The following is a 24,871-nucleotide window of genomic DNA, read 5'->3' as shown; positions in this document are numbered from 1 at the left end:
CAGTGGGAAAAGAGAGCAGACAGAAATTACACTTGGTAGTTTGGGTTGAGGCAAATACATACTATAAGAGGGTTATGCTCTGTTAATTTTTCATTTCAAAGGTTTCATGGTTTATTCAGTTACTGTGATCTGATCTTTGCAAACTCAGTCATCTCAACAGATCACCCAAATGAATAGTGTATACATCCAAAACATATATTTTATTTTGGGTGTCCACTATGCACAAAAAAGCCCACCTAGAATTTGCCAGGGCCCATGCTGAAAAAGAAGAAGACTACTGGGACTCTGTACTCTGGAGTGATGAGCCCAAGATATATTTTTTTTGGAACTGATGGCTTCAAAATTGTATGGTGTCTCAAAGGTGAGGAGTACAAAGAAAAATGCATGAGACCTACAGTGAAACATGGTGGTGGTAGTGTCCATCTGTGGGGCTGCATGAGTGCTGCTGGTGTTGGGGAGCTGTATTTCATTGATGGTATCATGAATTCACAGATGTACTTCTCTATATTGAAAGAGAAGACGCTACCATCACTCCATGCCCTTGGTCATTGTGCACTTTCCCAACATAACAATGATCCAAAACACACATCTAAGGCCACTGTTGCATTTCTGAAGAAATTGAAAGTGATTCAGTGGCCAAGTATGTCTGCTGATCTGATCCCAATCAGGTAACACCTATGGGGAAGACACAGGTTGAGCATCACTCTCAATCCAGCATCCAGGCTCTAAAACTAGAAGAATGAAAAAAGATAGATGTTGCTATATGTGCCCAATGTGTTCATTCCATGCCTAGAAAACTTGGTTTTGTCCTCATGAATCATGGAGGTCATACAAAATACTAGAAAGAGTAGTTTTTGTTGTTGGGTGTATTCGTTTTTGAGTAAAAGTATTGTAAAAGATGGATTTTTAAATGGTACTCCCCATGGTTGAGATAAAACATATATGTACACCAATCATAATTATAAAAATAAAAAAATTTATTAATACACCTAGTGTTCATAAAAAAGAGGCAAAAGGGACACCTAAATCCCAAATATATGTAGAGAACACATCACAAAAGTAACAGATATAATACCCTGTTTCCACAAAAATATGACCTAGCGTAATTGTCGGTGATGGCTGCAATATAAGCCCTACCCCCTAGTATAGGGGGTAGGGCTTATATTGCATAATAATAAGCCCTAGTTAAAGTTATTTTCAGGGAAAACAGGGTACGGCTTATTTGGGGGGTAGAGCTTATATTGCAGCCATCACCAACAATCACTCTAGGTCTTATTTTCGGGGAAACGGGGTATCACATCACTTGTATGGGATATAAATGTGTCAACCAAGTTTCATATATGCTCAATATCAGTGAGGTGGAGTGTCTTCTCTTTTCTTGGTTTCCCCTTAGCCTGAACACATTCCAATTATATAGGTATGCTTTTGTGGTGTGATGCTTTAACTGTGGCTTGGATGGTTGTGGAAGTTTATGTCCCCTTTTTTTCTGCTTGTTTGGAGACAGTTTATTATGTGTGTGTATGTATGTATGTATATATATATATATATATATATATATATATATATATGTATGTTTATTTATTTATGGTTGAAGCCCTAGGCGATACGGATATGAACAACATTTAGACTTAATATAAGACTTACAACATGAAATGGACCTGAAGTGTGCCCTGGTCTGATGGACAGTATACCAAAATAAGGGGGCATACCCAAGATTAAAATGAGTATTGTGAAGAGAACTGAATTTGAGAAATGCCCTGAGAATGGATTGGGAGGGTGGGTACAGGAAATCGACAAAGACCAGAGGCGAGCGGGCTGGTTAAATACCCCCCGGGCTCCTCCCATAAATTCAGGCCACCATACTGGCCTTCTTACATATATACAGTATCTCACAAAAGTGAGTATAACAGTATAAATTTGCTACCCCCTCAAAGTAACTCGACACACAGTCATTAATGTCTAAACTGCTGGAAACAAAAGTGAGTACACCCCTAAGTGAAAATGTCCAAATTGGGCCCAATTAGCCATTTTCCCTCCCCAGTGTCAAGTGGCTCCTTAGTGTTACATGGTCTCAATTGTGAATGGGGAGCAGGTGTGTTAAATTTGGTGTTATCACTCTCACTCTCTCATACTGCTCACTGGAAGTGCAATTTGGCATCTCATGACAAAGAACTGGGCTATAAGAAGATTGCCAAGACCCTGAAACTGAGCTGCAGCAGGGTGGCCAAGACCATACAGCGGTTTAACAGTCACTCAGAACAGGCCTCGCCCAGGGTCAACCAAAGAAGTTGAGTCCACGTGCTCAGCATCATATCCAGAGGTTGTCTTTGGGAAATAGATGTATGAGTGCTGCCAGCATTGCTGCAGAGGTTGAAGGGGTGGGGGGTCAGACTGTCAGTCAGTGCTCAGACCATATGCCACATGCTGCATCAAATTGGTCTGCCTGGCTGTTGTCCCAGAATGAAGCTTCTTCTAAAGATGATGCACAAGGAAGCCCGCAAACAGTTTGCTGCAGACAAGCAGACTAAGGACATGGATTACTGGAACCATGTCATGTGGTCTGATGAGACCAAGATAAACTTACTTGGTTCAGATGGTGTCAAGCGTGTGTGGCGGCAACCAGGTGAGGAGTAGAAAGACAAGTGTGTCTTGCCTTAAGTCAACCATGGTGGTGGGAGTGTCATGGTCTGGGACTGCATGAGTGCTGTAGGCACTGGGGATCTACAGTTCATTGCGGGAACCATAAATGCCAACGAGTACTGTGAAATACTGAAGAAGTGCATGATCCCCTCCCTTTGGAGACTGGGCTGCAGGGCAATATTCCAACATGATAACGACCCCAAACACCTCCAAGATGACCACCACCTTGCTAAAGAAGCTGAGGGTAAAGGTGATGGACTGGCCAAACATGTCTCCAGACCTAAACCCTATTGAGCATCTGTGGGGCATCCTCAAATGGAAGGTGGAGTAGCGCAAGGTCTCTAACATCTCCCAGCTCTGTGATGTCATCATGGAGGAGTGGAAGAGGAATCCAGTGGCAACCTGTGAAGCTCTGGTGAACTCCATGCCCAAGAGGGTTAAGGCGGTGCTGGAAAATAACCGTGGCCACACAAAATATTGACACTTTGGGCCCAAGTTGGACATTTTCACTTAGATGTGTACCCACTTTTGTTGCCAGCAGTTTAGACATTAATGACTGTGTGTTGAGTTATTTTGAGGGGACAGCAAATGTATACTGTTATACAAGCTTTACACTCACTAATTTACATTGCAGCAAAGTGTCATCTCTATACTGTTTTCACATGAAATTATATGATAAAATATTTACAAAAATGTGAGGGATGTACTTACTTTTGTGAAATAATATATATATATATATATATATATATATATATATATATATATATATATAGTATATTTATTTGATTGTATGTTAATATGAAATGACTATTTCCTGAAAGGCTCCATGGCAGCATACGTGTGGGTAGCCCCGCCTCCACGATTACCCAATAGGACCCAACTCCCATAAATCTTTGCTCCTGGCCACTATCAGTGTTCCTTTTTTGTCCTCCCCAGTAGGACCAGATGGTTTCTTTCCTGGAAATAAAACTTCACGACGATCGATTGGCTGATTGACTGAGAAATTTTCCTCCGATAGGCCCTGACTGTTAAGCAGGGTATGGAGAGTATTTGCAGAGTAGCGCTGAAGAAAGGATTTCCTACCTGAGTGCGCACGGTCTGTGTCCCGTTGTTATGGGTGACCATTATCTGCTGGAGGTATGGCGTGTGTGTTCCAGTCCGTTCGGCCAGGTGATCGTTGGTGGAGTGGTGAGCCTTTTATCTATCCATGGCAGCATTGTATTTGTGTGTATTTCTTTTGTTTGTCTTGCGGTCTCCTCCATGCCGTTTGCGTTCGCTTCCGCGTTCCAGCAAACCTCTCTCCTACTTCCGGGTTATGCAGGCGTTCTGCGCATGTGCGAACCCGGTATGAGACCGAGGCTTGGTTCCCGCGCATGCGCGCGAGCGCCTCGCGTCTGACGTCGGCGATGACGTCACGGGCGCCAAATTTAAAAGGCTTTGGAAGCTGTCAGAACCCTGGGAATGTTTGCAGTGGTCGCAGCGACTTCCCGGGGCTGTCAGCGCGGCGGTTTAAGGTAAGAGCGTGTCCCTTAGGCTGGGGAAATGCTTTAAAAAAAAAAAAAAAAAAAATGTGTGTTTTATTTTTCTCTTTGGTTGCAGTGTTTCTTAAACTGTGGGTTTATTGTGAATATGGACGCCTTACTGCCTCCTAGTGGCCAGCCCGCTCATGTTAGGTAGGTCTTTTAGTATTTATGCTTTTTATATATTGGAGAGAGTGTTTGGCATAGGTAGGATTGACTGTATATCCTTTTCTCTCTCTGTCTGTTTTACCCTTACAGCCCTTCTGGGTCTGATCCACAACCTAACACTTCTAGACGCAGTGGATCATCAAGATCACACCGCCATAAATCCTCCTCAAGATCTAGCCAGCATAGGTCAAGATCTGAACAGCATAATAAGAATTATTTTCACCCCCCTGCTGCTCACTCCAGCAAGCGTACGGAAAAATCATGCTGGGGGTGCAGGATGCCTGTTCCTTCGGACGTATCCTTATGCGATCATTGCTTCTCCAAAGCTGCAGATGAAAGGGATGGTGCAGACCAGCGTTTGGAGTCAATAGTAAGACGGGTTGTGAAGGAGCCTCTGCAGGAGAGGGATGCTCTACAGCTGTGTGAATCCCCGTCAGAATTATTGGCTCCTCCACCTGGAGAGAACCCATTGCAGGAGACATGGGAATCCTCTCAGCCAAGCCGCCTATCTGCTCCCATCTCAGATAGTGAATCTGACTGTGAGGATCCTGGTTTAGGTTTTGACTATGGACTGGTGCCTTCATTGGTCAAAGCAGTGAGAGAGGCTCTGAAGTGGGAAGACCCTATTACTTCCCCACCAAAGCAGAGAAAGTTCTTTAAACAGCTCAATAAGGAGCGACAATTTTTTCCCTTCCTTTCAGAGTTGGGTGACATTATTACCGAGGAATGGAGCAAGGTGGATAAAAAGGGTTCCATGCAGTCAAAAATCCTGAAATTATATCCCTTTAAAGAAGAGGATGTGAAGCACCTGGAGTCAGCACCACTGGTGGATGCAGCGCTCATGCGTTTGGTGAGATATGTAACCCTACCCTTAGAGGATACGGTATCCTTTAAAGATCCTTTGGAAAGGCGGATCGATTCAGACCTTAAGAGGATATATCTGACTTCTGGAATGGCTTGCAAACCAGTGCTTGCAATGGCAGCGGTATCCAAGGCCATAGAATCATGGGCTGATTCTGTAGAGGAATTCCTGAGGGGTATTTCTATTGAATCAGCAAAAGACTCCCCTATTCAAGAAATCAGGATGGCGTCTGCCTTTTTGGGGGAGGCATCTATTGATGTTATCCGCCTGATATCTCGGGATATGTTAGCAGCAGTCTCAGCTCGCCGTGCGTTATGGCTCCGTCCATGGCTGGCGGATCCAGCATCCAAACAGGCCTGGTGCCGTATTCCCTTTGAGGGGTCATCTTTGTTTGGTAACAAGCTGGATACTGCCATATCCCGGGCTACAGGTGGGAAATCTGGGTTTCTTCCCCAGGACAGACGTCTTCAAAATCAAAGGCGTCCATTTCCTAGAAGACAAGGCCCTGATCGTGCCAGGGAGGCGCGGAGCTATAGACCTGGTCGAGAATTCTCAAGGTCATGGAGATCCAGGCAATCTTCTTTCAAAAATACCTCAAAAGGGGGTTCGTCCGGCAAGCAGGATTCCGCGAAATCCTTTTGAAATTGGGCCCGCTCAAACTTGTCAGGTGGGGGCTCGTCTTCTCCACTTCAGGCATGTTTGGGCGGCCTCAATTCGGGATTTTTGGACTGTAAAAACAATTTCCTCAGGTCACAAGTGGGGTTTTATCAGCACCCCAAAGCTAAGATTTATTCCCACAAATCTTCCAGAATCAAAAGAGAAGGAACAAGTCCTATTGACCTACGTGAACTCTTTACTGGATCAAGGCGCAGCCGTTCCCGTTCCAGAAGAAGAACGTGGAAAGGGCATGTATTCCCCTTTGTTTCTGGTTCAAAAGAAAAATGGCACATGGAGGCCGGTAATAGATTTGACCCATCTCAATTCCTTCATTCGCAAAGAGAAGTTCAAGATGGAATCTCTGCTTACCATCCAGCAGTCCGTGTATCTGGGGGACTGGATGATATCAGTCGATTTGAAGGACGCTTACTTCCATGTTCCCGTGGCAAAGGAGTTCCAACAATACCTCCGCTTTGCAGTAGGCATTCAACATCTTCAATTTACATGTCTTCCCTTTGGGTTAACAACGTCCCCACGGGTCTTCTCCAAAGTTCTTTTGGCAGTTGTGGCCTTTCTCAGAGTCAAAGGTGTTCGTCTCCATCACTATCTCGACGACCTTCTTCTGCTATCCCAGAACAAAGATCAGCTCTTGGAGCACAAAGACCTAGTCATCTCCACTCTACAGGAGTTCGGGTGGCTTCTGAACTTAGAAAAGAGTCACCTAGATCCAACTCAGTCTCTTGTTTTCCTAGGGGCGCAGTTCAACACAGCAGAAGGTACTATCGCCCTTCCAGAAGAGAAGGTTGGAGTCATACGAGACAGGATTCATGCAGCCCTTGCAGCATCCCATCTCTCGGCTCTCCAATGTCTGAGGGTGATTGGCACAATGTCAGCCACCATTCCCATGGTAAAGTGGGCCCAGTGGCACACTCGTCCCTTTCAGAAGGGGTTTCTACAACAGTGGGACTTATCCAGCCAGACACAGCGCATATTCCTCACTCCAGCCATGAGGACGTCTCTTCTTTGGTGGCTACAGGGGAAGAACCTGCGCAACCACCATTCAATCATTCCCATCTCATGGGTCACGGTAACTTCAGATGCCAGCAACCGAGGATGGGGCGCTCACTGCCTTTCGGAGGTCGCTCAGGGCAGGTGGACGTTTCCATCACAGAGAGTCGTCTCCAATGTTCTGGAGCTAAGAGCGGCCTTCCAGGCGCTTCGGTCATTCCATCATCTGACAGCGAATGCCTCGGTCATGCTAAGGTTGGACAACACAACCGCGGTGGCTTACGTAAAGAAGCAAGGGGGAACTCGCAGCTGGTCCCTGTTACAGGAGACGGAGCCAATAATGAATTGGGCTCAGAAGAATTTGTCCAACCTTTCTGCAGTCTACATCCCAGGGGTGCAGAATGTTCAGGCGGACTTCCTATCGCGTGTCGAGTTGGACAACAACGAGTGGTCTCTACACCGGGAAGTATTCGATTGGCTCCTGACCTTAGGATTGTCCCTGGAAGTCGACTTGTTCGCTTCCCCGTGCAATCGGAAGCTTCCGAAATATTACTCAAGGTTCAGGGATCCCCAGGCATATGGGATAGATGCCCTCACAGAACATTGGAAGTTTCAGACAGCTTACGCCTTCCCTCCAGTTCCGGTGATCCTGCAATTCCTTCGGAGACTCAGGTCAGAGAAGGCGGAGATTCTCGCAGTAATTCCTTTCTGGCCCAACAGACCTTGGTTCCCTCTACTGCTGCTCCTCAGTTATCAAGAGCCAGTTCCCCTGCCTCTCAGGTCGGATTTGCTATCTCAAGGCACAAGGTTACATCCATGCCCATCATGTCTGAACCTCAAGGTATGGTTTTTGAGAGGGAAAGGCTAGAAGCTCTTGGTTGTCCGGAAGAGGTCATCCCAACCCTTCTCAATTCCAGACGCGGGAGTACTAATAGGGTATATGAGCGTATATGGTCCAAGTTTTCGGCCCATATGTCCTCCAGAGAAAATTCTTGCAGTTCTCCAACAATACAAGACATACTAAGCTTTCTTCAAACAGGCCTTGATTTACCTCTAGCTATCAGTTCATTGGGAGTCCAAGTATCGGCTATTTCAGCCTTTACGGGTATTTCCTGGGCAAACCATGCACTGGTACAACAATTCTTCAAGGGAGCTACTAGGCTCAGACCCCAAAGAAAACCAAGGTTTCCTAAATGGGACCTCCCTTTAGTGCTGGATTTTCTCTCAAACCTTGGAAAGGATTCTACGGAGCCTCTGTCCATAAGGGATCTCACTCTCAAGACCATCTTCTTGGTAGCTATAACCTCAGCCAAGAGAGTTTCTGAGATTAGGAATCTAGGTTCGGAAGAACCCTTTCTGACTTTCTTTCCAGATAGGGCAGTATTGATTCCCATGTTGGGATCGCATCCCAAAGTAACCTCGGTCTTCCATGAGAATCAGGAAGTTGTGCTTCCCACTTTCAAAAACTCAGAGAGTCAGGATGTTCATCCTCTGGACGTAGGACACGCGCTGAAACAATATTTGGAAGTCACAGCTCCCTTTAGACAAACGAAATTTCTTTTTGTTCTCCCTCATGGCAAGAATAAAGGATTGCGAGCTTCGGCTAGATCTATCTCTACCTGGATCGTTCAGATCATTCAGAGGGCGTACAGAGCAAAGGGCTTGGCTCCTCCTGAGGCATTAACGGCTCATTCAACACGGAGTATTTCAACATCGTGGGCAGCTTCTCGCCATGTGGCGCCTGAAGTTATTTGCAGAGCGGCCTCTTGGTCTTCTATTAATACCTTTGTTTCTCATTACTGTGTAGAGCCAGCGGCTCTGTCTTCTGTTAATTTTGGTTTGCAAGTTTTGTCGGTTGACAATGCTAAATAAACTTTTGTTCTTTGCTCGACATTTTGCCCACCCGGGTGTGTTTGGCGAGTTATTTCCCACACGTATGCTGCCATGGAGCCTTTCAGGAAAACGGAAAATTTATATCAAATACTTACCGTAATTTTCCTTTCCTGATAGGCTCCATGGCAGCAGGAGTTCCCTCCCAAATGTCTGGAGTCGGCTAGTTACGGAACACTGATAGTGGCCAGGAGCAAAGATTTATGGGAGTTGGGTCCTATTGGGTAATCGTGGAGGCGGGGCTACCCACACGTATGCTGCCATGGAGCCTATCAGGAAAGGAAAATTACGGTAAGTATTTGATATAAATTTTCCGTTGTCTTGTTTGTAATTATACCAGATGTTTTGTGATTCACGTATGGTGGATTAAGCCTTGAAAAGCGGTAATGCCTGCGAAATGTGTTGGCAGATCCTGTACAAGTCATGATATCATATCTGTTGCTTTTGTAATGTGTTCTCTACATATATTTGGGCTTTAGGTGTGCTTTTTGCCTTTTTTTATGAACACTAGATTTATTAAAATCTTACTTTTCAAAAGGGGTGTACTCGTTTATGCTGAGCACTGTATATGATGCTTTATTGACAAGACAGCAAACCACAATGCACAGCATTTGCATGTTTGTTTTAGCTGCTGCTACACAGGGCATTGGGGTGCCACTCACAATGAAATGCACAGTAACATACTACACTATGACATGCAGTATGTACTGATGTGTGTTGCAGTATTATGGGTTAAAATGCATATTTTAATGCAATTCACTACAGTGCATAAGTGTGAATAGACCCAGAATCACTATTGGACTAGGTTCACAGTGATAGCAGTCCCTGCCACCCTTCTGAAAAGTGACCCACGGTGGATCCCTTTTTCAGAGATGGTTTGCAAGTGAGTGTCCAAGAGGGAAAACTGAATCCTGAATGCCTGTATGTAAATGTGTGTTTTTTTTTTACAGCTGAAGTGTGCATTTGGCTCGAGGTTGCAACACAGGAACCATTAACTTTACAGGGCAAATTTGGCAAGTGACCTTTGTCTGCTAAGTTGTAATTGCTGCTGCAAATGTATACTCACCCATTGGCCAACAAGTTCCTTTGGAGGTTAGCTGAACTGCCTGCTTTTAAAGCGGAACTGCACCCAAAAGTGTATAGCAATCTTGATGTTTGTGACCAGCTTTGATGTCTGTGGCTGTTTTTATCCACTTGATTGCTTGCTTGAGCGCTTGCGTGTCATCTGTTTTCATCACATGACAGCCAATGATGCTCCTATAAACACCCCCTTATGCTCAGAACTCCCAACCCCATGATTAAGCTCCAAGGGGCGAAGCGAAACACGTTGGGGCATGGCCTGGCTGGAGTGTGGGCTGAGGCTGCCATTCATCTTACATGGGTCTGATAATGGTGTGCGGCTTATTGATCTTTTTCTTTGAGCTGACTGTGAAGCCACAAGAAGTCATAGACGGCTGCCCACAGTTACATGCTGGCACCGGGAACCCAAATACTGTTAAAGAACTGGCAAATGCATAGCACTTTCATTCACCTTCACGCTAAATGGTAGGCATACTGTATATAAAAAAAAAACTTTTCTCCAGTTAATTATTCATAAAAAAAAAAAATTACATACAGTTGTTTATTGTGGCCAGTATATTAATGGCGTTTCTATGCTGTAGATTTTTCTTTATTTTTCATGGAATTATGTGTGATCCATAGTGACAAAATTTTGTTTGTTCATACATATTTAGATATGCCTGACTCTGCAGAAATAGCTTCTCGTGAGAACATCCTAACATGAGGTGTTACCAATGAGACTGCGAGTCATATTGAAACCAATTTGAAACCAATCCACCTATTGTTCAAACTGTACATAAACTGTACAAGCTGAACATGCGTTGATTTCTATCCTGTGTGTGATGTCTCTGTGTGTTCCCGAGGCTTCGTAGGGAGTTCCCCAGCTGTGTAGTTCTGAAAGTCCCCAACAGTATAAGTACCTGAATCTGTCCTTATATGGTTACAGTAATTCCCTGGTCAGAAGGGCTCATACTAGGAGAGGGAGGATCAGCACTATGGTCAAGTCGGACTACATTCCAGGGTGCTGTCATTCTAACATTGGGAGCTTGCTGACAGGTGGATAGAGCAGAGTGATGATCTTACTTGTGTAGTGATGCTTCACTGTCCCCTCAGCAGACTGGGAGTAATGTGAGGATCAGGCTGTGTTTCTTACTTACTTAAAGTACGCTTACTAACCTGGCTTTCCCATCTGACAAGGATACAAGTCTCAAAACTGTCTCAAAAAATAAGAAGCCATGTTAAGTTATTGAATTCATATATATGTATTTGAACCATACATTCAACTTGGCTAAGATTACTGTATTAAGAAGTAAAGATGTGAAGGAAAAAAATGTAATCATTACTGCGCTGATTAAAAATTTCATTTTTATAAGTCAACTTGCCGTCGCCCTATTTAAAAAACTCAAGAAATAATCGTCTATTATGTGGAATAAGAAGACATGACTTCAGTCTCCAGCACAAAGAAAAAGGCAGAAAGATTAAGAAGATTGGCTCTTATTAAGCAAAATAAAAAAGGGAAAGAAATTATTAAGTGGATAAAAACAACTTTTCTCTTTTAAATCCCATTACTAGATTTGCATGTCTATTCCACTTCTATATAATTAAGGAAGATGATCAAAAGCAGCAGAAAATGATATCTGTTACACAGTCCAGCAGTTGGCCATTTCTAAAGGTTTCTGACTGCAATAAGGAGGATCTTGTCTGCAGGAGGCACTTCTGGTAATTAATCGTGGCTTCTTTTGATAACCGCAATCCCCAGAAGGGATGGAGAAGAGAATATCATATAGAAAGCAGAAGACGCTTCTGTTATCATCTCTGGTGTCGCCCAGGAGATTGAATATGTCTGTTCTGCCCTCACTTCTCTGCTCTGGGATCACAAGCTAGCAACCACAACAATTAAACTAGGATATTTCTTACGCTCAATATGTCCAGTATAACATTTCATTTCATTATAACCACGCTTGTAATGTGAGATTTGAGAATACTTTTTTCTTTTATACCATTGTAATCCTGATTTTGAAATCATAAGAAAATGGCTTAACAAGGTCTTAAAGGGACACTCCAGATCAGTGATTCTCAACCAGGGTTCCTCCACTAGGGGTTCCTTCAGCATTGGGCAATTTCTGCCTCTCAGATAAGTTCCCACTGACTCCACTGATCTTTTTAGCTATCTGTAAGGAGGTAATTCTTCCCAATGACCACAAGTGTAAGGACCAATCTTCCCACTGACCATCACACTAATGTATCATGAGTTGTAGATTTCAAATTTTTAGCAGGGGTCCACTGAGACTGGAAAACTATTTCAAGGGTTCCTCTGTGTTGAAAAGGTTGAGAAAGGCTGCTCCAGACTAAAACAAAAGTATATGTAAATCTAACATTCTATGAGCTTTAACATGTTATTGTAACTTTACGGGTCATTTTTAAGCTTTTTAAATCTGCAACTTGGTTATCTGCCATGAAAGTCCTTGCTCAAGCACTTGTGACTTTCAGTTGTCTCACAATTGTGCTACTGCATTGTCAACCTGACAAATGTAATTTTTAACGAAGACTACCATTAGCCATTTTATCGAACATTATGTAAGGATTGTTGGGAAAAAATCAGGAAACCCTGATAAACACCATACAGCGATCCCTGGAATACATTCATGTAAAAAAGAAAGTGGCTGCAAAGGAATTCAAGAGACCAACAGCCCTGAGATGCAACGAGTAAAACACAAAGAAGCAAGTAGATTATAAAAAAAAGGAATTCTTTGTAATGCATAGTTCTTGGTAAATACATTTAACTTAGTAAGGGTTTAATCATTGAAATCAATACAGGAAACACTGCTTACTAGCCCAGGGGTTCATTAGTTTTCCCAGTCATAGATGTACAGTATTTTACTAGGATTGCACTGTTTTTTTATCAGCTTGTACAAGTACCAATACTTTGTGTTGCGATTTGCATCAATACAAAGAAAATTGGCACAAGACGCACTGCAAAGACTTGCAAGCGATTTGAACAGGAATGCAGTGCAATTCCTGTACGAAACACATGCAATTTCCCCCACCGATCGTGCGCGCGCATCCCTGTTTCTTCGGTGGCGGCGTGTCACGGAGATGGGGGGTGAAGGATTGGTTATGGCTGTTTACCAGGTGATCGGCCGTGATGAAGTCACGGCCGATCACAGATGGTCACACCCCGACTGTGCACGGCGCATGCGTGCGATCGTGAGCGCGCTGCGCGTGCACATCGGTGGCAGCGTGTTCCCCGGGAACACTGCTCGTCACCAACGCTGGTAACCGATTACCCACGTGATCGGCTGTGATCCTTTCACAGCCGATCACTAAAATGTAAACAAACCGCGGTAACGATATGTTACCGGGTTCTCCTCCTCACACACCGATCGTGTGTGAGGTGGAGATTGCGGTAACATCTCGTTACCGCCTACAGTACACATCAAGCACACTGATTGCCCCCCCACCCCAATAAAGAGGACATGTCACCACCCCTCAAGTACCTGTCAATCGCAGTCCATCAGAGTACCTGTCACAGTCCATCAGAGTATTTGAGTACCTGTCACAGCCCATCAGAGTACCCGAGTACCTGTCACAGCCCATCAGAGTACCCGAGTACCTGTCCCAGCCCATCAGAGTACCCGAGTACCTGTCCCAGCCCATCAGAGTACCCGAGTACCTGTCCCGGCCCATCAGAGTACCAGAGTACCTGTCCCGGCCCATCAGAGTACCCGAGTACCCGTCACAGCACATCAGAGTACCCGAGTACCTGTCACTGCCCATCAGAGTACCCGAGTACCTGTCACGGCCCATCAGAGTACCCGAGGGTACCCGAGTACCTGTCACGGTCCATCAGGGTACCCGAGTACCTGTCACGGTCCATCAGGGTACCCGAGTACCTGTCACGGTCCATCAGAGTACCCGAGTACCTGTCACGGTCCATTAGGGTACCCGAGTACCTGTCACGGTCCATCAGGGTACCGAGTACCTGTCACGGTCCATCAGGGTACCCGATTACCTGTCACGGTCAATCAGGGTACCCGAGTACCTGTCACGGTCCATCAGGGTACCCGAGTACCTGTCACGGTCCATCATGGTACCCGAGTATCTGTCACGGTCCATCAGAGTACCCGAGTATCTGTCACGGTCCATCAGAGTACACGAGTACCTGTCACAGCCCATCAAAGTACTCGAGTACCTGTCACGGTTCATCCGAGTAGCTGTCACAGCCCATCAAGGTACCCGAGTACCTGTCACGGTTCATCCGAGTACTTGTCACAGCCCATCTGAGTACCCGAGTACCTGTCCCAGTCCATCTGAGTGCCCGAGTACCTGTCACAGTTCATCTGAGTAACTGTCACAGTTCATCTTAGTACCCAAGTACCTGTCACAGTCCATATGAGTACCTGTCACCGCTCTTCAGAGTACCCAAATACCAGTCACCAAGCCATCAGAGTACCTGTCACCACGCCATCAGAGTATCCGAGTACCTGTCACAGCCCATCTGAGTACCCCGAGTACCTGTCCCAGTCCATCTGAGTGTCCGAGTACCTGTCACAGTTTATCTGAGTACCTGTCACAGTTCATCTTAGTACCCGAGTACCTGTCACAGTCCATATGAGTACCTGTCACCGCTCTTCAGAGTACCCAAATACCAGTCACCAAGCCATCAGAGTACCTGTCACCAGGCCATCAGAGTACCCGAGTACCTGTCACCAAGCCATCAGAGTACCAGAGTACCTATCTCCAGCCCATCAGAGTACCTGAGTACCTATTTGCAGCCCATGTCTCATAGAATATACATTGGGGTGTTTGCTTTCCAAAATGGGGTAATTTTGTGGGTAATTTTACTGTCCTGGTGGTCCAGGACCTTCAAAAGTGTGATGGATAGGAATGAAATGAGATGTGTAATTTATGCTCCTAGAATGCCTGAACGTACTACTTCAATGTTCGGCCTCTCTATGTGACCAGGCTGTGTAAAAGTCCTACACATGTGGTATCGCCATACTCGGGAGGAGTAGCAGAATGTGTTTTGGGGTATAATTTTTGCTATATACATGCTACGTGTTAGAAATATCTTATAAATTGACAATTTTGTGTAAAAAAAGACTCATTATGCCTCACAGATTATACGTTGGGGTGTTTGCTTTCCAAAATGGGGTCATTTTATGGGAAATTCCATTGCCCTGGTACTCCAGGGCCTTCAAAAGTGTAATAGGTGGTTGAGAAATGAGATGCGTAATTTTTGCTCGTAGAACGTCTGAAGGTACTACATCAATGTTGGTGCTCTGTATGTGGCCAGGCTGTGTAAAAGTCTCACACATGTGGTATCGCCGTACTCGGGAAGAGTAGCAGAATGTATTTTGGGGTGTAATTTGTTGTATGCATATGCTATGTGTGAGAAATAACCTGATAATATGCCAATTTTGTAAAAAAATAATAATAAAAAAAAATCTTCATTTTGCAAAGAATTGTGGGAAAAAATGACAACTTAAAAAAAACTCACCATGCTACTTACTTAATACCTTGGAATGTCTACTTTGCAAAAATGGGTAATTTGAGGGGTATTTGTACTTTCCTGACTTGTTAGTGTCTCAAGAAATGAGGTACACCTGATGTACTGAAGGCCTGATCAGATGTGATCAATTTTCAGCGATTGGCACCATAGTTTGTAGACTCTATAACTTTCACAAAGACCAAATAATATACACTAATGTGGGTTATTTTTACCAAAGATAGGTAGCAGTATAAATTTTGGCCAAAATTTATGAAGAAAAATTACTAATTAGCAAAAATTTAAGACAGAAACAAAGAAAAAGGCATTTTTTTTCACAAAATGTATGTTTTATTTTATTTATAGCACAAAAAATAAAAAACCCACTAGTGATTAAATACCACTAAAAGAAAGCTCTATTTGTGTGGAAAAAAGGACGCAAGTTTCATATGGGTACAGTGTTGCATGACTGAGTAATTGTCATTCAAACTGTGAGAGCGCTGAAAGCTGAAAATTGGTCTGGTCAGGAAGGGGGTGTAAGTGCACTGTATTGAGGTGGTTAAATGCACAGTACATATCTGGTAGCAAATCAGGGCAGCTGGAGGTGCTCAAAGGGCTGAAGGAGAAGTTCTGGGACCCCGTGCGTATAGGGAAAAAGTGATGTCAGCTTGCCTCTACATCTCTTCTAGCCCTGTGAGCACCTTCAGTGGCCCTGATTTGCTACCAGATATTTACTGTGAGTTGTAAAAAATGTTAAACTGCCCAGTAGATGGCGCTTTAATCCCTTCCTATACTGTACACACATATACACACATAAGAGCAGTGGGGGAAATTGCATGTGATTCGGACAGAAATTGCACCGCATTCCTGTTCAAATTGCATGCAATTCTTTGCAGTGTGATTTGCCCCATTTTGTATTGACGCAAATCGAACTGCAAAGTATCGGTTTTGGTATCAGGAGCATTTGGGTGAGTACCGATACTCGCTCAAATGCCTGGTATCGGCACCGATGGTATTGGTGCATCTCTATATTTTACCCATTCACCCAAATCCCTTTGTGGGTAATCTGGTGATCTAGGAACCCCTAATGCTGACCTGTTTATATTTTAGGAGAGGTATTCACAAACAAACTTACTGTAAGCTCCCTATATGCTGAAAGTCTGGTTAAAAACGGAAGCAGGAGAAAATATTTGTTAGTAGCCTAAATTTTATAATAAAGACTTGAACATCAAAAAAGTATGTTCCTCTTTATAAAAGCCAACCTCCTTGGTTTTCCCCAAGTACTCCTCGTCATGGGTACATTTCTACCAGTGCCAACAAATGATATACCAGCAGGGCTTTCTTTCTCAGAATAAGTACAGATACTCCCCCCCATTGCGAGTCACCCCTTGTCTCCAACCCCTACCTACTTCCAAGCACCATCCCTTGGTTCCACTACCTAAGTAGGGCTGCAACTAGCGATTATTTTCATAATTAATGTGTTGGCTGATTATTGTTTCAATTAATCAGATAATAACCTTAAAACAAGTGTAGTGTATAATTTAATTAATATGTAAAGTATAAAAAAAAGGCAATTTATTCTTAAATATCTCTATGCAGTGGTAAATATAAATAACCAACTATATGGTTTGGGAGAAAAATCTCTAATCCACTCTGAGAATAACAGACAGAAGAGATATGCTGTATATCTTATTAGAGGTTGAATCTGGTCAATATCATCAGACTCAGATCTATTTTTTTTTTTTAAGAAAAAAAAAATAGTAAAGACTGTTTTGCTCATTTTCAGACAGAAACATATTATATCCTGGCCATACATAAAAAAATGTCATACTTCAAAAAAAAAAAAATACATTTTAAGAATGTTTGTTTGATTTTCTAATTGTTAGTGGGATTTTCTTTTGATCTGTTTCTACGCTGCTTTTTGCTGTGCGTTTTGCATTTTTGCACACACGATTTTGCGGCAATTTGCATTTTTTATGCTTTTTTTTGCCAGTTTGTTGTTGGGCAGATTAAGGCTGGATTCACATCTATGCATTTTTAGTGCTTTTTGCATTTTGCAGATTTGCACTACAGTCCATTTACCATGGCTTCCTATGGAACACGTTCTGTAGTGCAAATCTGCAAAATGCAAAAAGCACTAAAAATGCATAGGTGTGAATCCAGCCTTATAAATACAAAATGCTGCAAAAACACACTACATGCTTTTCTATTTCTTCTCCATTGAAGTCTATTGAACCAAAAAAAGCACTGTTTTTCTTTGAAAAAAGTCTTTGACCCTTTCCGCAGAAGCTGAAAAAAGCATAGATGTGAACGTGTCCCATAGGAAATCATGTTAAATGAACTGTAGTGCTTCTCTGCAAAAAGCACCAAAAATGCATAGATGTGAACCAGGCCTAAGACATTAAGTAGCAGCAGCATATTTTATTTGTATCACCTGTCATAATGGGGTTAACAAAACTAAAATGAGCCCTTTATAGTACAAAAATAAGCAGATAATCGCTACTATAAAGGGGTTAATTTATAATGCAAAACAGTTAAAGTAATAAGATATATTACTTTTATCATATATATATATAATAATAAATACACCCAGAAGTCGAATATATGGGCATTTTAACTAGGAGTCAGACAGGAAGCTGTATGAAGGGTTGAAGGGAGACGGAAATCTTTTATATTAAAGCAGTACTAAAAGCTGAGACTTTTCCATGGATATGATCATTGTAAATATAATGCACAATACTGGTAAACTTTTGCTTGAAATGTAATTGTAATGCCTTATATTACCTCCAGTCGATCAGCCTCCACCTTTTCTGTGTTTAGATGCTGATTTTGACTGTGCAGACTCTTTAAAGTAATTTTTTTTAAACACAAACATGTCATACTTACTTGCTCTGTGCAATAGTTTTGCACAAAGCAGCCCTGATTTTACTCTTCTGGGGTCTCCCACAGATGCTTCTGGCTCCTCCTTCCTTCAGATTGCCCCAATAGCAAGCTGCAGTGTGTAATAGAGAGCCCCTATAACAAGGTAAAAAAAAACTACTTTCTTTAGAACTGCTCATTTCCTCCCCAGGACTACATGTCCCATGAGGCATTGCTTCTCACACATTGACAAGTTCTTACTGACATGTATGGATGGTGTACTGAGCTGTATGTGTGCTGCACTGTATTTCCTGATATGTAAACAAATAATGAATTCTGTATGCAGGCCAACTAATCAGCTGGCCAATTAATCTATTATGAAAATAGTTCACTAGTTGATTAGTTGATGATTAATTTATTAGTTGTTTTGGCCTTACCTCTCAGTATCGCTCCTTTTAGAGAAAACTGATCCAAGTATCATTTTGTGGTGCTTTGTAATTTGTATAGAATTTGTTAGTAACAGGAAAACAAGTAAGATAGATTTTCTGCAGCCAGCAACAATAGACCCCTCCCCCCCAGCCACAGTATTACCCACCAGCACCAATAGACCCCTGCAACAAAATACCCCCAGCTACAATAGATCCACCCCAGGTACTAGAGACCCCTGCTAGTAACAACCGATCTCCCAGCAGCCAGCATTAGTAGACCCTCCAGCAGCCAGCAACAACCCCTCCCTCAACAGTAGATCCCTCCCAATATCATAAGATCCTCTTCCCCAGCAACTATAGACCCCCTTCCCCAGCAACTATAGACCCCTACATCAAGTATAGACTCACCCCCAATGATAATTGATCCCCCAGCATCCATCATCAATGGACCTTCCAGCACACCTCAGCACACCTTACCATTGCATACATCCAATGCTGGAATTGCTGAAACTGCCTTCCCCCACATTCCTGCTGAAAAAAAAAGCCCTGTATACCAGTGATTTTCAGTCAGGTTGCTGAACATTAGACCCAGTTTGCCCTGGTTAAGAGAGAGAGATGGGGAATCTGCTGTGATAAGGGACTCTGATGTGATGGGGATACTCTGGTGTGATCGGGAGGGGGGGATCTGAAGTGGGATGTCTGATTTTAAGGGGGTCTTCTGCCGTAATGTTTTTTTTTTTTTTTTAAGAAGGTGGTTGTATACATCATCCCAGGACCAAGTTTCCCATTGATTAGTAACATTTGATTTTTTTTTTTATTTTAGTTTGGGGTGCGTTGAGATTTTGCATAATTTTAAAGGCTGTGTATAAGTGTGTGTGTGTGTTTGTGATTTTGTTCATTTTCTTTAGTAAATCAGGGCTATGCTTTGATTATTTTTTTTCCCTTATTTTTTTTTTTTTTTTTTTTGTGGAGCAGATAGAAAGATAGGAAGCAGGTACTGAAAAGCCTTCAGTTCTGCACTACAGCTGTGCTGGTAGCCCTGATTTGTCACAGGTATATACTACTATATAAATATGTAGGGGTTGCAACTTTAGGTTCACTTGCCATGACCATGGATCATATAAGGAATAAATGCCCAGATAATTATTATATCAAATTATTGCATTACGGAGCTCCTGGCGCATGCCCGCGAGCTGCCTCTTAAAGGGCAATGTACAGGTACATTAATCTGCCTGCACGTGCCCTTCTGCCGCAGTATATCTGTGTGAGGCGGTCGGGAAGCGGTTAACACCCCCTGAGAGTGCTTCTTTAATTGGGTCGTTGTCGATGCATTCCCTAAAAACTACACATGTACACAGGTTTGCTAAAGAAAAACAATGTTTTTATTTCCTACATTTAAAAGCAGGAGTTCTTTTTTTTTTCTTTCTTCTAAAATAACTTTTACAACTGGGAGACAGATGTGTGCTGTCATTTTCTCTGCATTGAAGTGTATCCAATTGTGGATAAAATGCTCTGCACTTCCAGAGTGGCAATAAAGATTCCTTATGGAAAGGGCTTTGCCAAGGCAGACTATCCATAGGGCATAATGCAATATGTAACACTTAATAAATTCCTAGCCATAAAATCTTTATAACCCTTGCAATGACATTAAATTAAATCTTTGCAGGTAATACGTTTTAGAAATATCTTATCAGAAATGCAGGTAAGTCGAAAGTTATGGCCTGTGCTGCTACCACAAATACTGTATGTGGGAGTCAGACAAGACTGTATTAACCAGAATGGCACTGGTGGGCCAGAACTTAGGACAAAAGAGTTGGGAGTAGGGGGTTGCAGGAAGCCCTATATTCCAAAAACTGTAATTCCTCATTTTTGTGTCCTTCAGCAAGTGAAAACGTTCTATCATTCAGTCTTTTTAAGTAGGTCTTTAACAGCTTTGCACATCTAGAGAGTAACATTTTTTCTTTGCAAAATAGCTCAAGTTCTGTCAGATTGGATGGAGAGCGTCTGTGAACAGCAATTTTCAGGTCTTGCCACATAATCTCAATTGGATTTAGGCCTGGACTTTGACTGGGCCATTCTAATACATGAATATGCTTTAAACTAAGCCATTCCATTGTAGCTCTGGCTGTAAGTTTAGGGTTGTTGTCTAGCTGGAAAGTGAACCTCCACCCCAGTCTCAAGTCTTTTACAGACTCTAACAGGTTTTCTTCTAATGCCACGTACATCAGACTATCCGGCAGACAACCCGACAGACTTTGCAGGTTTTTTTCCCAGGTAAATGGGTATGGGTACATCATACCCCATACTCATTCACATAGGGTAGGGGGCCGGAATCTGGGGGCTCCCTTATTAAAGGGGCTCCCGGATTCTGATAAGCCCTCCACCTACAGACCCCAACAACCAACGGCCAGGGTTGTTGGGAAAAAGCCCTTGTCCTCATCAACATGGAGGGCATGCGGCTTGGTACAGCTCAGGAGGGGGGCCACTCGCTCGTTCCCACCCCCTTTCCTGACCGGCCGGGCTGTGTGCTCGAATAAGTGTCTGCTATGGACTTTGGGGGGGGCACCACACCGTTTTTTCGGCATAGGGCTTCCCCTTTAAATCCATACCAGGTGATGGGGCTAGCAAGGTGTCAGTCTCGCCAATGGAGGCGGCGAGATTGACTTCCTTCACTAGTTCCGTCTACCTGGAGTCACGTTCAAAATGAATGGACTTTTCTCCGTGTGTGGGTAAGTCCGTTCATTTCAAAAGTCCGGCAGACTAGCACACAGACGGGAAAAGTCCGTCTGACTTTTGGGAACAAAAAGTCTGCCAGAGTCCACATATGGGGAGGATTGTCTGGCGGACTCTGGTCCGCTGGACCAAGAGTCCACCAGATAGTCCGATCGTGTGTACGAGGCATAAGATTGCCCTGTATTTGACTCCATCCATCTTCCCATCAACTCTTACCAGCTTCCCTGTCTGTCCCTGCTGAAAAAAGGCATCCCCACAACATGATGCTGCCACCACTGACCCCTGACCTGTCTGGTATGTTCCTTGGCCTTCATGATGCTGTTTGTTCACTAACAAACCTATGAGGGCTTCACAGAACAGCTGCATTTATACTGATAAAAATGACACACAGGTGGACTCTTATTTACTAATTAGGTGTCTTATGAAGACAATTGGTTCCACTAGATTTTAGTTATTTGTATCAGAGTAAAGGGGGCTGAATACAAATGCACGCCACACTTTTCAGGTATTTATTTGTAAACAATTTTGAAAATGATTTATAATTTTCCTACCACTTCACAATTATGTGCCACTTTGTGTTGGTCTATCACATAAAACCCCAATAAAATACATTTACGCTTTTTGGTTGTAACATGACAAAATGTTGAAAATTTCCAGGGGTATGAATACTGTTTCAAGGCACTGCAGACCCACAACAGTAAAGTCAGTCTGTATATGCAGTAAAGCATGCTTGGTATATACACTGTGGAACCTAAGGGGTTCATTCTCTGCATTTTGTAAAAAAGGCAGTTTGATCCTATCTTCTCTGATTCTCTGCTTCTTCCTCTGTCCCCAATCCATCTCCTGATAGAACAGAGCCTTGGGGGCACTCTGCACATGCTCAGTTTGGTGTGTATCGCTAGAGAGTTTTTAATTTCTTTGGCGGGTGCATGTAATCGGCACAGGGCCATTTTAGCACTGTCCAGACAGACGGTCATGGGTCCTGCATCCTCATGGGAGAGTCAGAGGAGAATACAAAATCCTCCTACAAGCTTTAACCAGACACTCATAGAAGTCACAGGACTGCTATATACTGCTGATGAGAAAAGGTATTTAGCCGTTTATACTTACTAAAATAAATGCATTTCCATGTTCTGTGTACTCTGGTAGACCAGATGTAGAGAATGCATAGTCCTGGGTTTAGTAACACTGTAAGGCAAACCATTTAAAGGCAATGTCCTTATAATAGATGGTAAAACTGAACATTGGATGCATAGTAAGCTTGCTAGGAGATGATGCTTTATAGATAAATTATTGTTGGCATTGCTGACATTCTCATCCTTCGTGTGAAGAATAATCGGAATGGCTGTCTCAGTGATACTGTCATAACTGTTTGTGTGCAAAGAATAGCATATTCCAATACCCCACTAGAACAAATCGTGCTATAGACAGGTATGGTTAAGGGTAGTCTTTTATTATTATCTGTATCAGCTCAATTATGTTGCTGCTATTCTTAGTTCCAAGTGTGCCAACAACAACTTATGCCATTATTATTGTCTAGTTACTTGGGTAGTTGTATACCCTAGAGATTTAATTGTACAGATATTGGGCCTCTATTATAGCAGTGAAAGATAATTGTATTTTAAAGCACATTTACTCTTTTAGCACATCCAGGGATACCAAGGAACTTTGCTTATGCAATATAAACTTGTGGCTCTGCCCTTTCTCTCCATTTGGTTTGGGAACTGAGATCACAGGCCCAGGCCAATGTAAAATTTGCTCTTTTTACATCCAGTTTGTATGCCTAATAATAGTAAAAATCTACAAGGTAAAAGTACAAGGGGATAGGTCATGTACAAGGGGATAGGTCATGTACAAGGGGATAGGTCATGTACAAGGGGATAGGTCACGTACAAGGGGATAGGTCACGTACAAGGGGATAGGTCTTGAGCAAAATGCCATTGGATATAAAATATCAAAAAAAATAGTAATTAGTAGTTTATCTTAAAACAAAATCTTTATGTCTGTTCTTATCAGAATCACAATTCAAAAATATACCCTCCAAATATATACTCAAAAGTAAAAAATTCACACTGGAGAACGGAGCTGCTCACAGCAGAAGTCCGGTGCGTCTCCATTCACCATTTCAGATCCGATTTCAGCCTGAATTTTTTGCTGAATTCAGACCTGAAACAGACCAAAAGACACACAGGACTGCTGTGTAATTTGCATCAAAGCCGCTGCTATACGAATTGGATGCGGGTAAACCTGCATCCAATTTGCAATAGTGTGAACCCAGCCTTAAAGTACATGAAGACGAACACTGTTTGTATCTAGGGCATCTGCTATTTATCTAGTCCAGCCTTTTTTCAACCAAGGTGCCTTCAAGTGTCTTTAGGGAAAAATGCCCAGATACTGCCCAAAAATGATATACAAGCCGCAGGTGGCTCAAGCCTGCATGTTAGTTGCATGAAGCCACATGTTTTCATTGTGCATCATTACAACCTTCTAGTTGCCAGTGTCCTAACAACCAATGGCATCAATGGTTGATGAGGAGGATGTTGGAGACATGCACAGCACCCTTGTTTGCCCCTCCCCTGCCCCTCTCCATCAGCACTGGGGTGACATTAGTTGAGTGAGGGAGAAGAGAAACATTGCAATACTAGTCATTACCAGTGTGCAAAGGTGTTTGCTTTGGAAGAATGAATCACCACTGATGTTGGGTGTCCTATGCATATGGGTGTTGCGTTATGTAAAACTATTAATTTCATTTTTTTTTTTATTTTAGAATAGGGTGCCTCGAGATTTGTGCATAGGTGCCTTGACTGAACAAAGATTGAGAAACAATGATCTAGTAATATCTGTAGTTCACCAGATTGGCAGTGACCTGATGCTCTAGGAACACCAATTTTTAGTCCAGGAGCCATTCTCAAAACCACTCAGTGTAGGCCATTTGCTTCCAGACCAAGAAAGTGCAGTCTGACTCAATAACACATGTTAAAGTGGGGTGCCCCTTAAAAAAAAAAAAAAAAGTCAGCAGCTACAAATACTGCAGCTGTTGACTTTTAATAATCGGACACTTACCTGTCCCAGGGTCCAGCGATGCGGGGGAACGAAGCCCCCCTCATTACCCGCTCCTCTCGCGGCGCCGGCATTCTTACTGTGGGCACCCGGCTGTGGCTTCACAGCCGGCACCCACTGCGACACGCACCGTGGTATGCCGCACAGTCATCTGGGACACGTGACAGGTCCCAGGTGACTGTGCAGCGCGGATGGGAAGTGATGTCAGTGCCCGGGCACTGAAGGAGGCAGACTACGAGGGACCCCCTAGCAACAGGCATTTAGAGGTGAGTAAAACACCACTTTAAGATCCTACCACAAAAAAAAGTAAATTCAAAACTCAGATTAAGGATATCTGAATAAAAGGACACAAATGTAATATATTGCAGTTTACCAGTTCTTACATGTGTTGCCCGAAATTGTTTTCTTTTTCATGAATTTTCCCATTTATTCACTTGGCACTATTGCCAGTAACCTGCTTCCTGCCCTAGGGTGTCATTTACTGGACTATATTTATGGG

General features: G+C 43.1%; 1 protein-coding gene across 3 annotated transcripts in view; it reads left to right on the top strand.

The window, feature by feature from the left end:
• Positions 1-24,871, top strand: part of KSR2 (kinase suppressor of ras 2) — a 683,331-nt gene that overhangs the window by 241,349 nt on the left and 417,111 nt on the right. The gene's annotated exons all lie outside the window — the stretch shown is intronic.

This window comes from Lithobates pipiens, unplaced genomic scaffold (assembly GCF_037356315.1).
Source record: "Lithobates pipiens isolate NorthernLeopardFrog02 unplaced genomic scaffold, aLitPip1_a1.2 Scaffold_3, whole genome shotgun sequence".
Taxonomy (NCBI): Eukaryota; Metazoa; Chordata; class Amphibia; order Anura; family Ranidae; genus Lithobates; species Lithobates pipiens.
Note: the sequence above shows the minus strand (reverse complement) of the source record. Positions and strands in the feature narration are given on the sequence as shown.